Here is a 10160-nt window from a genome sequence, read left to right as displayed (position 1 = left end):
ACTGAAGGCAGAAAAGAAAGTCTTTGTGATTCAAATGTTAATTTTACTGCAAATATGTCAATCACTGTCACCTTGACAATGCAAACAAAAGTTTAATAAACACAAATGACAAAGTGCTGTATTTCATGTGTTTTCTTAACTAAAAATACTTTGCAGTGGTTAGGGGGTACTTGGCTAAAAAAATATTTTACAAGGGGTACTGTGTTGCAGGGGCGGACTTGCCATTAGGTAAACTAGGCGGTTGCCTAGGGCCCCTAGTTCTTTAGGGCCCCATAAAACTTGTCAAATGCATTTGCTGAACTGTCAGCAGAATGATTATGTGCGTCTTGGGGACCCCCTTCAGGTATATAGGCCGTGCACTAATACCTAATGTGATATGTGTGTGTGTGTGTGTGTGTGATGCAGTCAGCGAGTTGATCTGTAACTTAAAGAATGACCAATCACAATAAATGATCAGTTCATACTATCAAGTGAAGCAACCCTTTCCTGTCATTATACATGACCCTCTCAGTCAGCAAAGAGACTGTTACACTGGCTGTTAGCTAGAAAGTGCAATATTTACCATAGGGCCCCATGCCTGCCTTTGCCTGGGGCCACAAATCTCTTAAATCCGCCACTGCTGTGTTGCAAAAAGGTTGACAACCGCTGTCTTTAGAAAAGAGGTAACTAGTTGTCAGAGCAACATCTTAGAGTAGGATATGACTGAAATGATTGCTGTGCTCACTCACGCCTGTAGAGGTGGGTGGATTAGCCTGCTCTTTGTTCTGAACATCATTTCCTCTCTGAGTCATATGACAGTCCAGACACAATTTGGCGGAAAGAAGCCACAGTGCTTTTTTATCCCTTCACTGCTGTGCGCAAATTGCGTAGACTCGCAGCTCGTTGACAGCTGTGATGTTAGTTAAAGTACGTAAGAGACGTTGGTGAATAGGTTAATCTTTGGCGCACTGACGTAAAGCAGTACGTACTTTCTTTGGTACCGAGCGGAGAGGAGATGCACACGGCACTCGAGTGAGGTAACTATATAAAAAAAAACACCCATTCGTTTTCATTCACTCCCACAACATGGACCCGGGTGGTGTTCGCTGCAACGTATAGATGTTGTTAACCGCCATTGTGAGCATTTAGACGTAGTTTTAAACAATAAAACACGCGGTTGTGCTTAGTAGACAGCAGGCTAATTTCCTGTGAGTCGTCTGCTAGCTGAGGTTAGCTGGTTGGATTGTAGCCTGTGTGGAAGCTAGCGTTAGCCTCTCCGAGAGGTACGGCTCTAACATGAGGGCTGATGGGCTTTTAAAACGGCGTTTTGAGTGTGTCTGGGTATAAAGAAGCCTGTTTTCATACGGACTAAAATGTCAGATTTAATGTTAGCTGTGTGAAGTCACGCTTCAGTGACACGGAAGCGCAGCTGTAGTACGGAGTTATGCGCACCACGTGCAGCGCAGGATGAACCCTCCTGCTCATTGTGTCGCCACTTGTTAGCTTTATAGATATGTTGCTTTTCAACCCTGAATGGGTTTTAATGTGAGGGTGATGTTTGTGATGGTGAAACAGCATTTATTCAGTATACTCATGACAGGGTGGACGCTGCGTGCGTGGGACGCCCAATTTAAGTGACCGCTTTGGTTAAATGCAGATCAGACATAAACTCACCCACCCAATATATTTATTATATATTTATTATATATATATTTTAATGTAATAGGTTTATTAGTTTATATTACAGCCATATTGAGTACAACCGTTGTAAAAAGTATTTCTGTAGTATTTCTTCATATGAGCAATTCCACGCTTACTCAGTCTGCATGACCAGGGAATTTTGGGCCCTATGAAAGACAATAGCATAGACCCCCCCTTTTTTTTGTTTTTTTTGTTTTTGCTTCAAGCTGACTTTAAAAAAAAAAAAAAAAAAAAAAAAAGCTTTTCATGGGAATAATAAAGATCTAGTTTAACCTTTTATGGGGGCAAGTGACTATTTTTGATCTTTGTTTCCTTTCCCATACAGCATGAAACTTTTTATTTTTTTGTTAATGTAACAACAGAATGGAGTTCTTGGTTTATATCAGGACAATTTTAGATTAAAATTTCTAATTTGAAGGTATTTTATTAAGTACCCTATAAAGCAGGGGTCGGCAACTCTGGTCCTCGAGAGTCACAGTCCTGCAAATGTTAGTTTTCCTGCTGCAACACACTTGATTCAAATCAATGGCTAATTAGAAGACTTGTGCAGAGTTTGATATCAAACTCTGCACAAGTCTTCTAATTAGGTCTGATGTGTGCCAGGTGTGTTACAGCAGAGGAACTCCTAACATTTGCAGGACTGTGGCCCTCGAGGACGGGAGTTGCTGACCCATTTTATAAAGGGTTAAATCACAGTGCATACATGTAATTAGGTTATTTTAATATAAAATGTTTATCAGTTTACATTACAGCTATATTTCATGACAACCTTTGAATAAAGTATTTTTTATTTTTAATGAAGGTTTAATGATTTTCTTACATAGTTTATACATCTTTTTGGGCCCCCACACCACGCCTCTGCTCATGATTGGGTGGGTGCTGCGTGCGTGGGACGCTCAATTTAAGTGACTGCTTTAGTTAAATGCAGACAAAAACCCCCGCCCACCCACGGGTACTTGTTCGCGCTGTAGTATTTCTTTATATGAGCAATTCCACGCTGACTCAGTCTGCATGACTACCTTCTTTGCTCGCAGGCATTTGATTCTCGGTGCTGTGTGGTGATGTGAAAGCATTGAGCTGCCATGTAACAGCTGTTACACATGTTTGCAGAACTGAATCCAAGTGGGAGCTTTACAGAAGGTGGAAATATATAAGAAACCTGGATAAATGTAAACTACTACAGAATTGCTTTGATCACGCTATTTGAACTAAAATGAATTGCACTGCTTATTTGTTCATCACAGTCCAGTTTGAAAAGTATAACAATAAATGGTATTACTGAATAAATTAATACTCTAAATGGATTTGTATCAGAAAAGTTTTCATCTCTCCTTAATATTGACTACAATGTCCAAGACCGTAAGATTGTCGCTGTCTAGCTCTGCAGGATAAGTCACATTTATTTGGATGCTAACCCAATGCAGTTTGAAAAGTGAGGCAGATAATAAAGTTTCAATTGTTACTTCCGTACTGCAGCGGCTGCATTTAACTAAATGTGTTAAATAAACATCTTTATGGTTATTTTCTAAGTATAACAAGTAAAGAAAACAGGACTGAAATAAAGGCATTTGTAAAAAAAAAAAATCTGGATTGTTAAAATTGCCTGATTAAAATTCACATTGAACAGATGTCTTCAAGTAGACGATGACTACAGAAAACCTCAAAAGTCATGTCATGGTCTAGATAGTTAAATTAACTTTTTTTTTATAGTTTAAAATTGTAAAAAGTTTTAGTATAAATTCATTAACAAATAAATACAGAAAATAAATAGGCAGCTATTCTGTCAAATCAGGTTTTTCGATTTGGTTATTGTGATACGTGTGGATGTTTGTTTAAATGATTTTAAATAGTCCATTTCTGCCACAGCCTTTTTTCTTTTTTTTTTTTTAACTGTAAATCTGATAAATGAGCTTCCTTAAAGTTTCTACAGCCAAATTGCATTTAAAATCAGAAAAATATTTTGTACGTATTAAAATTTCAAGATGCTTCTGTAATATTCAATATAATGTGTCTTGAAACTAATAAAATGAGGCAGAATGAAACAAACACTTGTCCATCCTCCAACGTCACAGATAAGGTAGCAGTAATGATGGAAATATCACATTTGGGTTCATGTCAGATCATTTTTATCAATAACCAGTTACATGATTAAGACAGTCATGGATCTAATGTACTATCCTGGTATTTTATATTTCTGCTCACGTTTTAGCTTCTGTTTATGAATCGCTCAGAAAGGAATGAAATCTTTTTTCCTGGTTGATCTGAGTGCAGCATGTTAATTTAGCCTTTTCTCCTTTAAGACGTACTTTGCTGCAGTTGTGGGCACAGAACCATAGACCCATGTGTGCTCTTATTAAAGTGTCTTCTTGGGGAGCTTTAAAGTACATCAGCTTCAACAGAACGCTCATGCACACATGAATGAGTTAGATCGGTGAACATGTGCACAGCCACAACACATGGCTGGCTGCACGGACGCTGGACATACCCTCTGATGATGATGACGGTTGTGTCGGTGCTTGCAGATGACATCAGTGTTTTTTTTTATTACAGCAAATGTCAATGAAAACATGAAAATGCAAAGCTTTTTGTGACCCCTTCAGGATTGTATTTCCAAGTATTCCCACCTAATAAAGAAAACATTTGTTGTTAAAACCAAACAGAGTTAGGACTCCATGACAGGAGTGGTTTGAGATTTCCACACGATCTTCAGCCTTGATCCAATCATTTCCACAACGCTGTCAGTAGCTCCTTTGTTAGACTTCCATCATCTAATGCATGCCTGTGTTTTAAGGCTTAATGCTTTCTTTATACAACACAGGCTTTCTGTTTGAAATGAGCACTTATGAAGCCAAGCTGGGACAGCCCTGAGTCTGTCTTAGGGATAAATCCCTTTAGACTTGACAAAGCTCCGCTGGAGTTATAGGAAATATTTACGGATACAGAAACCAAGTGACATTGAACAGGAAAACTTAATGCATGCCTCTGCATGCTGTATGGCTGGAATCCCCTTTAAGCTGAACCACCAGACTCTGTTTACCGCCTTTCTTTCTGTACTGCAGTGTAAGAAAGTACAGACAGTGTTCCTGTTATTCTTTTGTGTTATTAATGCTCATGAAGCTAAATTAACACCTGTTTGTCTTGTAAAAGTTGTAAATGACTGTAGTACATGATATATCAGCATGTATGGATTGACAGGTGCAAGAAGTTGAATTCAGCAAACACTGGTAAAGCACAATGAGATTAGTTGCTATTTGTTATGAAATGTGTTTCAAAGATCACAGTGGATTAATTATCATTGCTCTGTTTGTCTCAGATTGCTAACCTTAACAAACGGTGTTACTAAATATGAGGATATAATGAAAGAGTAACAGTTTGCCGTCAAATTAGTGTGTTATCAGATAAAAAAAAAAAAAAACAATGAACACGTCCTGTTAAGCTTCATGTTTGTAAAAATGGGCAGTAGGTTATCCATCCTTGCATTTTATTGCCAGAGACACAAGCTTCAGTGTTAGTCCATTATCATTTTGGTACCTTTTTTTTTAGAGCTGTGACGATACACTTTTGTCCCAATTCGATTTGATTGCGATTTTTTTGGGTGCCGATTCGATTTAAATTGCGATTCTCACAATTCTTTGATATTGCTGATTTTTGTAGATTATGTAGATTACAAAATTATTGTATAAAACTTATTTTTATGCTCGTAATATTTCTTGATTTCAATTAGAAAAAAACGACACAGTAGCCAGATCATCATTCTGCTGCTTTAACGCCCCAGAAGACAAGTAAAAAGATAAATAAAAACAATAAAAATGACAGAAATTTTTATACTGGATTATTTTTATTTGTTTGAAGAAAAATCCATTTTTTTAAAAACAAAAAAATCGATTTTAAAATTGTGAAGCAAAAAAATCCCAATTTTTCGATTCGATTTTCCCACCCCTACTTTTTTTTGTGTCGTTTTACCCCTAAAATGGATTTAGACACTTTTCTTTTTCAGTGTCTTAATTACATATAAAATGAGGAGATGCTGGAAGGTCTGGAATAAAGTACATCTGTGAAGTCTCAGTGTCCAGGGACAATGAAATATTTTTTATTAATTTACTTTAGACCAGAATAGGCAACTTATGTACAGCAGCATGACCAGTGACAACGAGGTAAGGAAACATTAGTGGTTCATTAATATAATCTGTAATAAAGAGAAAATCATCCATCAAAGTAATTACAATTAATCAATGAATGAAACATTTCGTACATCAGTCTGTTAAATGAACAAAACCTTTAAATGAAGAAGTGCTTTGTGTTAAAAAGGCTTGTTGCAGAAGGAATAAAAGACTGCATAGTGATTTATTTTGCTTTTGCCGTGAATCATCTACTTGAAGACATCAAGTAAAACTTGTAATACATGTTCACATCGTGGTTGAGACGGTTTCTGTCTGTATAGAGATCATTTCGGTCCATGTCGGTCATCATGTTGCAGATGTGTCGAACTTTATATCACTAACATCAGTTAATTCTAATAAGACTGTCACCAACAGAACTGCCCGGTGTTTTTGTTGTTTAACATCTGCTCAAATAAAAACTCATTTTAGGCAGTTTTTTATGCAATTTAGAGTTTTGAAAAACGGCATTGGGTTTAGTTTCGTTTTGTTCAGGTTGAACTCTCCTTGTTTTGATGTGGGCTAAAGGAATTCTGTGGTAGAGGCGGTGTTGAAGGGCAGCTTGTGGTGAAACTGGTTAAGGTGGAAAACATCCTGCTAATAATAGCTGTGACTGGACTGGAGTTGGACCAACACCAGTGAGGTATTACCTGGCCTGGAGTTGGACCAACACCAGTGAGGTATTACCTGGCCTTAGAGCAATATTTAGAGCATGTTGTCTCGTTAAGGTCAGTGCTTCAGAAGCCTTTCGGCGCTGAATTTACTGAAGCCTCGTAGCTACTGTGAAGACTTCCACACACAGCGTGGCTTTCAGTATTTACATGGTGTTTCATTGAAAAAAAATCAATGTTTAAAAGCTCAGTTAATAGAAATTGTCAGTCGTACCCTCTGATGCTTGTTTGTCTGAGATAAGTAAAGCAGGTATCTCCACATTCCAGCATAAAGCTGTGATAATACGTGATTCTCATCGTGTGGGATTGAAACAAACACCACGTTTACATGTTTTAATTCCTCTTTAATTCAGAATGAAAGTTAAATCCGCTTTGAAATGATGAAAAATGACCATGTAAACCCGTAATTCCAAATGGAAGAGACACTTTGGAATTAAACTTATTCTGGTTTATTCGCATTTTAAATCTGAACTGATAAATTCCTCTGTCATATAAATGTTAATTCTGATCGTTCTGCGCACGCTCGTTATCTTATCCCGCCCTGATGACGCACATGTTCCGTGTTTTGCTTCCCGTCTCCGGTAGTCTGTTTTCCTTCTCTTCCTCAGCGGCTGAAAAAAAGTGAAGTAGTGTGCTCGTGTTGAGCTGGTATAATAAAAATTGAAGGAAAACGGGTACTTATTATGTAGTTTTCTGTGTTGCGATCATAAAAACGAGAAGCAGGAAGTGGACTTTGTTTATTTCCAATTGATGACAATACATCACGTCCACCCTCTGTCCAATCTGAAGCCTTCCTAACCCACTGATCTAAAGCGGAATTAAGTAACGACATGTTTCCATGTAAACCCCAGGAAAATAAAGTTATTCTGAATTATTTCATTCTGAATTATTAATTCCGTATTAAAAAACATCATGTAACTGTGGCCATTGGATCAGAATAGTCCGATTAGGAACTTAGAAGGGCAAGAAACTATGGAGCTGCATCCGATAGTAGCGGGATGATTGATTAGATTTCTATCAGAACTTTGACAAAATTCATCCACCCTTTCCTTATGAGTTATTTTTCCTGCCTAGATTCGTCTATCATCCCACATGCAGAAGTTTTGGTTGTGTTTATACACAATTTGGATAAAGATTGTGCGTTGAATCCACCATGAGTATTGTTTTGTAATTCACTTCCTGTACATCTCAGATAATTAGAATATTATGAAAAAGTTCACTATTTTTCATCACTCATTTCAGAATGTGAAACCTATATATAACATAGATTCATTAGACACAGAGTGAAACATTTCATTTATTTCTTGAAATTGTGATGATTGTGGCTTTTAGATAATGAAAACCCAAAATTCAGTGTCTCAGAAAATTAGAATATTACATAAGATCAATGAAAAAAGGATATTTTAAACAGAAATGTCAGGTTTCCGAAAAGTGTATGAATTTCCATGCATTCAATACTTGGTTGGGCCTCCTTTTTTATGATTGACTGCATCAATGAGGCGTGGCAATGGAAGCAGTCAGCGTGTGGCGCTGCTCAGGTGTAATGGAAGCCCAGGTTGTTTTGATAGCAGCCTTCAGGTCATCTACATGGTTGGGTCTGGTGTCTCATCTTCCTCCTGACAATTCTCCACAGATTCTTTATGGGGTTCAGATCAGGTGAGTTTTTTGGACAATCAAGCACAGGAACACTGTGGTCATTGAAGCAGCTTTTGGTTCCTTTGGCAGTGTAGGCAGGTGCCAAGTCCTGCTGGGAAATGAAATCGGCATCTCCATAAAGCTTGTCAGCAGGAGGAAGCATGAAGTGCTCTAAAATGTCCTGGTAGATGTTGTATTGACTGCACTTCAGAAAACACAGTGGGGTAACACCAGCAGATGACATGGCTCCCCAAACCATCACTGACTGTGAAACTTCACTCTGGACTTCCAGCAACGTGGATTCTGTGCCTCTCCACTCTTCCTCCAGACTCTGGGACCTTGGTTTCCAAATGAAAAGCAGAATTTGCTTCCATCTGAGAACCAGTCCAGTCCTTTTTTCCCCTTAGCCAGGGTGAGATGCTTCTGTCGTCGTCTGTGGTTCAGGAGTGGCTCGACACGAGGAATGGGACATTTGTTGTCCATGTCTAGGATTCGTCTGTACATAGTGGCTCTTGATACGCTGAGTCCAGCTTCAGTCCACTCCTCGTGAAGCTCCCCAAATTCTTGAATGAATGTAGCTTGACAATCCTCTCAAGGCTGTGGTTCTGCCTTTTCCTTCCACTCAACTTTCCATTAAGATGCTTGGATACAGCACTCTGTGAACACGCAGCTTCTTTAGAAAGGACCTTTTATGGCTTTCCTTTCTTGACGAGGGTCAATGATCGTCTTCTGGACATCTGTCAGGTCAGAAGTCTTCCCCATCTGACCCAGACTGAGAGATCATTTAAAGGTTTAGGATACCTTTACAGGTATTTTGAGTTAACTAGTTGATCAGGATGTGACACCATGACTTTCTAAGATTGAAGTTTTTCACAATATTCAAATTTTCTGAGACGCTGCATTTTGGGGTTTCATCATCTATAAGCCACTATTATCAAAGACTGAATATTTGAAATGTTTCACTCTGTGTAATGAATCTATAAAATATATTGGTTTCATATTCTGAAATTAATGACAAAATATATTGAACCTTTTCACAATATTCTAATTTTCTGAGATGTACCTGTATTTGTTTTATTAGAAACAGACTAAGACCTGTGTTTGAAGGTGATCGAGTCCACTTCTATCCGAATCATACTTTGTTTTGTGGATTCACATTTTCCCAAGTAAAGATGACTTCCTAAGCAAAATGACTGATTCCAATAAAAAGGCTGATGTGAATGCGTCCTACAAGTACAGAATCAGATGATGAGACCAACTATTTGAACATAGTGTGGCATTCATTTGTTGTATTGTTGCTTCACACCTACACAGCTGTGTTGCAGAGTTGTGAAAAGACGCACAGATTCAGGATTGAGCCAGTTTGTTTGGTTTGCGTGAAAAAAGATTGAAAACATTTTGAACTTTAAAATGTATTTAAAACTTATTTTCCACATTAGTTTTTACACAGTTGTTTTAAAAAGGGCTCAGTATCTCTCAAGGTGCTGTGGTCTGTAATCTGCAGCGGTGTGCTGAAAGAATCAGCAGACGATCAGGCTCAAATCACTGATATGATTTAACTCCTGTCACGGAAATAAAGTATTGATTGGAATGTATTTATACTCATTACAGGCTCTCAGTGCATTTAGAAATGGCATCTGAATTACACATTATTACACAAAGAGGAAGACAAATATCCACTCCACACCAAAAACATGATTAGTTTTCTGAGCACAAGCTCGTCTCAGATGGACATAAAGACCGTTGGGTTCATGTTAGATGGTGTTCGGTCATCTTAAGAGTCAATGCCCATTTTTATTTGCTTTTTATTTTCTATTTTTTAAAGGGCCTGATGAAAGTGGACTCACCTTTTGCTAGTAGCAGCCTGAGTGAGAAAGGCCATCCAGCATGTTGTCAGTGGCATGGCTTTGTGGTTGGCCTGGGTGTTGTTGCGGTGCGCAGACTGTTGCTCATAAGACAATTACTCACAACATTATAAGAAACAGAGCGAAAGCCACAGTGCTTTTTTCACAGCTAT

General features: G+C 38.1%; 1 protein-coding gene across 1 annotated transcript in view; it reads left to right on the top strand.

The window, feature by feature from the left end:
- The first annotated feature begins 980 nt into the window (after window positions 1–980).
- slc39a10 (solute carrier family 39 member 10) overlaps window positions 981–10160 on the top strand; it is a 36765-nt gene continuing 27585 nt past the window's right edge. The window contains exon 1 of the mRNA XM_079254579.1: window positions 981–1016. The gene's annotated coding sequence lies outside the window, so the exon portion shown is untranslated. The remainder of the gene's footprint in view (window positions 1017–10160) is intronic.

Source organism: Telmatherina bonti (genome assembly GCF_933228915.1).
Source record: "Telmatherina bonti genome assembly, chromosome: 15".
NCBI classification, from domain to species: Eukaryota; Metazoa; Chordata; class Actinopteri; order Atheriniformes; family Telmatherinidae; genus Telmatherina; species Telmatherina bonti.
Note: the sequence above shows the minus strand (reverse complement) of the source record. Positions and strands in the feature narration are given on the sequence as shown.